General features: G+C 44.1%; 1 pseudogene; it reads left to right on the top strand.

Moving 5' to 3' along the window:
• Positions 1-5,607: 5,607 nt before the first annotated feature.
• Positions 5,608-6,212, top strand: LOC147461167 (uncharacterized; annotated as a pseudogene).
• The last annotated feature ends 302 nt before the right edge of the window (positions 6,213-6,514 follow it).

Here is a 6,514-nt window from a genome sequence, read left to right as displayed (position 1 = left end):
TTATATCATGGAGTAGTATTACACTCTCATTATTCTAGATTTGTACGAGCATTTGATTTGAGATATTTAGCATCACTAATTAGGTTGATTAAGTTGGGTCTTAATCTTGTAATTAGTGTGTGCCCTATTGTTTGCTTGTGTGTGGATAGGTTTTATGAAACTCTAGCACCATTCACCTCGTATGTGTGTGTGTGTGTGTGTGTGTAGCTATTGATGATGTTCCATGATTGGCATGTGGTGGTTGGAGAGGCCAACATCAATGTAATTAGTGCGTGCTTATCATTAGTGTGCTTGGGGTTTCTAATCTATGGTAAGTCAAACTTTGATGGACTTGATGTGTGTAGGAGTTGATTGATTAGTGATTAAAGTATGTTTAGAGTTAGTCTTGCCATGGCTAATCTCTACTTGCATTGCTGAGGTATTCTCTTGAATCCTCTATTTCTATTCATCTGATGCTCGTGCTTCCATGTCCTAGCCGGGTTGCCGATCCACGGATTTGATAATTTTGTGTGGGTTGCGATTAGGTTGTGCTACAACGCCTCCCAATACCAGGGGTAGAGTTTTGAGCTAGATTTGATTGAGATGGTCAGATTGGCACAAATTTGTAGGATTGCATCAACATTCAGGAGTATCATGTATGAGATATTGATTTCACGACCCAAGATTGCATTTGTGGTAGGTGTGGGAGCAGCTAATCTTGTAGTGGCTGATGATGGCTTTGAGCATAGAGGCACTTTAACATATTCAATGATCCAGTGGCCGTAGGCTGAGGTCATACTTGATGATGACCTTGTACAAGCTTTGTACGATGTTCTTTTGTTTTCTCCCTCACAACACATTGGCCTTTATGTGGGAGGTTGTTGGGTTCAAGCCCCATGTGGCCAGCTAGGCTAGGCGCTTGACCACTTCACTTATTATTTTACATATATAGTAGAATAAGGGGCTCACACATACTAGGTGAGTTTTTTGCCCCTACAAATACAGGTCTCCTCTTCTTCTCTCTTCTCCATTGTTTCACTCTCTGTCTCTCTCTCTCTCTCTCTCTCTCTCTCTCTCTCTCTCTCTCTCTCACGTACTTTACCTCTATCTTTGTTGTTCCGCTAAATATACCAATTACTATACCACATATTGGGCATGTGTCTTGTTAAGGAGCCTTTGGGTGGACGGGCTCGATGGATTTCCTCCTTTAGCAGTGTGATCTCTCAATGCTCCATCCATGTCAATAGGATCTTGCTCTAATTTTCAAAGGGCAAGGGAGAAAACTCAGCTCCAATACCACTGTAATCACTTTTGACAACGATCCAGACCGAAACATAGAGATAATTGCAAACTTCACACTAAGCAATACTTGAACACTTGAATAAGTGAGAGAAGGAAGACACAACTCAACAGAATTCTAAGCCAAGACATACTGGCCCCAAAGAATAGCACCCCTTTGGATATTTCTTTGTTATTATTGCTCGCAAAGTACAACTCTCAAGGGTCCGTCTCTCTCCGAGACTCTGCCTCTAGATGCTCTTGAGAGAGTGGCATGTGAGCACTTATAAAGAGTAGAAGGGATGCCAAAAGAAAATCCCCAAAAGCATCATCTTCAAAAGCACTTGATTCCAAACGCTAGTACTTAAATCTGCCCAAAAGAGCTAGTGCAATTTACCGAATTTCGTATAGCCGCCACAGAGCATGTTAGTGCAAATCACAAAAAAGTCTACACAATCTACCACGTCAGTATATATGTCAATGTAATTAGTGGGCTGTCCATACTGCAACTACCACATCATCACTTTTTACGTAATTCTTGGGGGGGGGGGGGGGGGGGGGGGGGGGAGAGGGTGTGTGTGTGTGCACGTGCATGCCTAGTTTTAGGCCCCTCAATGAAGCTAGATTGGGAAACTTATGTTTCTTCTTCTTCTACTAAATTTTAGACCTCTTGGTTGGTTCTTGCAAAAGTTGATCAAGTTAGCCCCTAGGATTCAAAGGCCCTTCAGATAACATCACATAGTTGGCATTCAGATGCAACTACCACCTAGAGAAAACTGATCATGGCATTGAGAATCCAGGCTTTGACCAAGAGATTGGCATGGACCACCTTCCTAGAGAGACTAAATCTGGGGTGGCCTAACGAATGCATTTAATTGATGCGTCTATGACCTTGAAGCAAAAACCCTAACCCTAAAACCCGTCACATACCGCCTTCTAAAATCAAAGAAGTCGTCCTCGATTTTTGTAGTATACAAAAATTTTCACACTTCTAACATTCATGCAGGTTAAAATCTCTTGTGTTATGGTGGCCATGCACACATAAAAGCTAGCTGCAGGCACCTCGAGTGTGTTCAAAAATTGATCTTATGGCCAATTTCTTTGCCAATGCCTATTAAGGACATTGGATCCTACTTGTGGTGCATGCACTCACCCAAGATCATAATATTAATCATAATCATAATCTTTATTAATCATAATTTGTACAAAAGAATTATGCTCTAGTCAAGGAAAGAATACAAGATGTTCCCATAGGAGCAATCAAACTGAAGCTGCCCCTTTTTCAGGGTAGCGATGATATGCCTGATATCATCAACTGCTTAGATGCAGGAGAATGTCTTGAAGGGTATACAGGGGCCAGAAACAATGGCTTGTCAGAAAGGCAACAAGATACCGCCTTATAAACAGCACCTTGTACTACAAGGGCAAAGACCAGATTCTCAGTCGAGTGTTAATCTCCAGTGAAATCATGGAGGTAATCTCAAGTTGCCATGATGGTATTTGTGGTGGCCACTTTGCTCTAGATATTACTAATAGGAAGATTCTCCAGGCAAGATTCTCTTGGCCTAGTCTGAACAAGGATGTGCATCATTGGTGTAAAACATGCAGAGCTTGTCAAGTATCCACTGATCGAACACTAACCTATGAGCCACAAACACCTATCATCTCATATGGCCCATTTGAGAAGTGGGGAATAGATGCAATTGTTTTACCAAGGGCCAGTCGGGTAAACTGTACATTCTAGTTGGTGTAGACTACATGACCCGATGGGCGAAAGCAGCAGCCACCACACACATTACAACCCAAGAAGTGGCAAAGTTCATATTTGAGCACATCAGTTGCCGCTTTGGCACACCTCTAGAGATAATATTTGATAGAGGACCAGGTTTCAAAGGCGACTTGGTGGGAGAAGTGATGAAAAGTTAGGCATCACACGTCGACACTCAACTCTGTACTATCCATAGTGCAATGGTCTAGTGGAAAGGTAAACAGCATGATCTGTAAAATTATCACAAAGCAGGTGAATAACCACACAAGTGATTGGGATAAGCATCTCATGGCCGCTCTTTGGCCTACTGCATGACATTTCAAACATCACTAGGTTTCACCCCTTTCCATTTGGTATATGGAAAAGAGGCCATTCTGCCCATCGAGGTGCACATAGCCAGCTTACGAGTCATGGCTAGCCAATTACAACACCCAATGTGACACAAGTAGAATGACACCGACTCACATTCAATCAAGGGTTGAAGGAGAAGGGTCTCAAGATTAAAGGCATGTTAATATTGAGATACGACAACAGGTTCGACACTAGGAAAGATAAAATGTTTCAACCTAGATGGGAAGGGCCATTCATTGTCAAAAGGCGATACGCCAATGGTAGCTACAAATTAATGGAAGCAGATGGTCGAATTCACAAGACGAGAGTCAATGTTGGATGGAGGATCAAAAGGTACTTCTTAAGGTTTGATCCGGAGTTCATGGTAGATATTCCAAAGGAGGGAGAACCCTCCAACTCCACTGCTAGAGAATCAGAAGCAGAGCTAGAGGCATGAATGCCTCTAGCCAAATGGGGAGGGCTATATGATGCATGATTTTTACGTTTACGACCCTCCCTCGAAAGCGTATTCTGGTATAATCAACAACTAGAAAACGACTCCAGACCAAGGAGGCTCCAACATGGGTGGAATCACACTTATTGGCATTTTAGGATCAGGTGGGACACTATCAAGAATTGCCATGGGCAAGAAACCTCATAATGACCATCTCGGTGGCACCATTAAAAAGAGAGGCTAGCTATGGAGTATCTGGGACAATGGCAAGGAACGCTACCAGATGTCATCATATGAGCCAAGGTCTATTTTCTTATGCAACCACCTATGCCTGCACCTTTAGAGAATATGGAACAGTTCAAGCTTCTGTGCAGATACGATTGTACGCATCTCCATGATGTGTGGCACTATGCAAGATGTTAATTCGGGCATTAGAATTCATATAGCATTGCAAGGTTAGGGTGACCGATCGTGAGTAGGTAATGCATTAATGACGAGTGTAATGTACTCAGGACAAGGAAGCTCTTAACGGTCTCTTGATGATAAAAAAGGGTATCTTTGGATGCACAATACTTGTGTCTTGACATCATATGCAAGAGGCTGAGCCTAATCGCACAAGATGCTCAACAGGGTTTTTCGGTCCAGAGATTGCCTCAGGTGCAGCACAAGAAGCTCGGCAAGCATGGGGGAGGTTGTAAAACATTTGAAAAGGTGCCATTGTGCCCGAATTTTGACCATTAAGTCAGGTTCATGCATGGGAGATAACTACTCTGGAAGGAGGATGGTTTCAGATGGTTCGTTAAAAAAGTGCAGGGATATGGTAGCCAATGGTGTTGGTATGGATGATTGGATTTAGTACCGGCGCTTTGGAGTTTATGTAGATGCAAGGATTATCCTATCTATATGTAATTTGGTGCACTTGTATATGAAAGCAACAACTACTGCCAGGGGTTTGGTATGGAGCGCTTGAAGGGGGTTCTCAACTTGGGCAAGAACACATGCTTGATAAGGGCAAGCCTTATAAAATAAACAAATAAAAAAAACGTTTTTACAGGATGCTGGCCGCCACCACCACCCCCCCTTGCTCTCATGCTATGGAGGACGCTCTCTTTCTCTCAGACTCTCTCTCCCTCTCCCTCTTGCTTGGTGCCACCATTCTCCCTCTCTCTCTCTCTCTCTCTCTCTCTCTCTCTCTCGTAACCTAGCTTCTGTAGCTTCTACTGAGGGCTGCCCTGTGGGGGGCATTAGCCAATAGCTTCCCTCGCTTCCCCTAATCCATAGCTACATCAGCGCCTACTGTGTTTCGCCACCAGTGAACAGGTCAACGTTGGGGCAGCTCGTCACCTTCCTCGTCACCTGCGAGGTTGTTGCTGCGCACCTACATGCTTCTTGCACTGCCGCATGTCCCCCCTGGTCGAGGACGGTCACCTGCCCTAGCTCTGTCCATGGCTGCAACGAGACTGATGCACTCCTAACTCCTTCAGCAAGCCAATTGGCCCCGAGCTGAAGCTTTCTGAGCAAGCGACCTCGTGATACATCAGTTACAGTCCGAGTTAATTAAGGTGGCAGACCTCTGGCTTGGATTTACAGAGAGAGGCCATCCCATCATAACGCAGCTTTGGAAACCCTTTGAAGTGTTACTTAAGGCCTGCTTTTATAGCTAGGTCATACTGAAGCTAAATCTCATCATGGATACCCCAAAGGTCACCATGAGGGTCGATCTAGTTTTGCGGCCGTTGTAGCAGCACCAAGCAAACACGATCAGATCGAAGAGCTTCAAAGAGATGTCGATCAACTTATGGAAGAGAATCGCGACCTCAAGGCACGTCTTAGCAAGCTCGAGGCTAGCCTTGACTCTATGTTCAACCTCGCCGCAGACAAAGTCAAAGAATTTGAAGCCAAAGTCACCCAAGTCACGCTGTAGCCATTGGTAAAGTCCAGACATGTGTGACAACGAAGTTTCGAGAGCAGAAACTTCAAGAAGAGAACTCCCTCAAGGTTCAGATTGGTGGGCTCCCCTCACCATGGTGCACCACCGACGATACCCTTGAAGAAGCAATTATCAAGCTTAACAATATTCTGCAAACAATCAACATCCAACTGGAAGCCATTTTTTGGATCAATGACACCCATAGGCAAGTTCCACCAGAGCATTGTCTTCTAACTTTCAAGGACAAAGAGGAGAGGGTGCGGCTATTGCACCAAACCCACCTACTCAAGGGAACAAAGGTTTAGATTGTTGAAGAGTTGACCACGAATATACTCAAGATGAAAAAACAGGAGCTCAAAAAGGTCCACGAAGCACGAAAACAAGGTAAATGGGCTGTATACCGAGGGGGTAAGGCCATCATCCAGGAGTTTCGAACTCCCAAAGGGGCTCTCCCTTTACCCGATCCCACCTAGGTTTTGTTTCTTTTTTTCTCTTCTACCTCGTTGACGGACCCTCAGTCCTTAAGTGATATGTATGTGATGCACCTACTTAAAAGGTCACGTTGTAACGCTTTTGTCTCCGGTCCCATGGGTCATATTTGACTTCCGTGGATGATAATTTAATCTATCTATCTATCTACCTCTCTCGTACATTATTAGGATTCAAAAGCAAACGATACTCTCTCTCTCTCTCTCTCTCTCTCTAACATTCTGTGTCGACAACAAGAAAAATAAGCTCTCCCTCTCTCTCTTTCCACACTCACAAACACACACAT

The sequence above is a fragment of the Adiantum capillus-veneris genome, chromosome 3 (assembly GCF_014529385.1).
Source record: "Adiantum capillus-veneris isolate H3 chromosome 3, ASM1452938v2, whole genome shotgun sequence".
Lineage (NCBI taxonomy): Eukaryota > Viridiplantae > Streptophyta > Polypodiopsida > Polypodiales > Pteridaceae > Adiantum > Adiantum capillus-veneris.
This window is presented reverse-complemented; position numbering and strand designations above follow the sequence as displayed.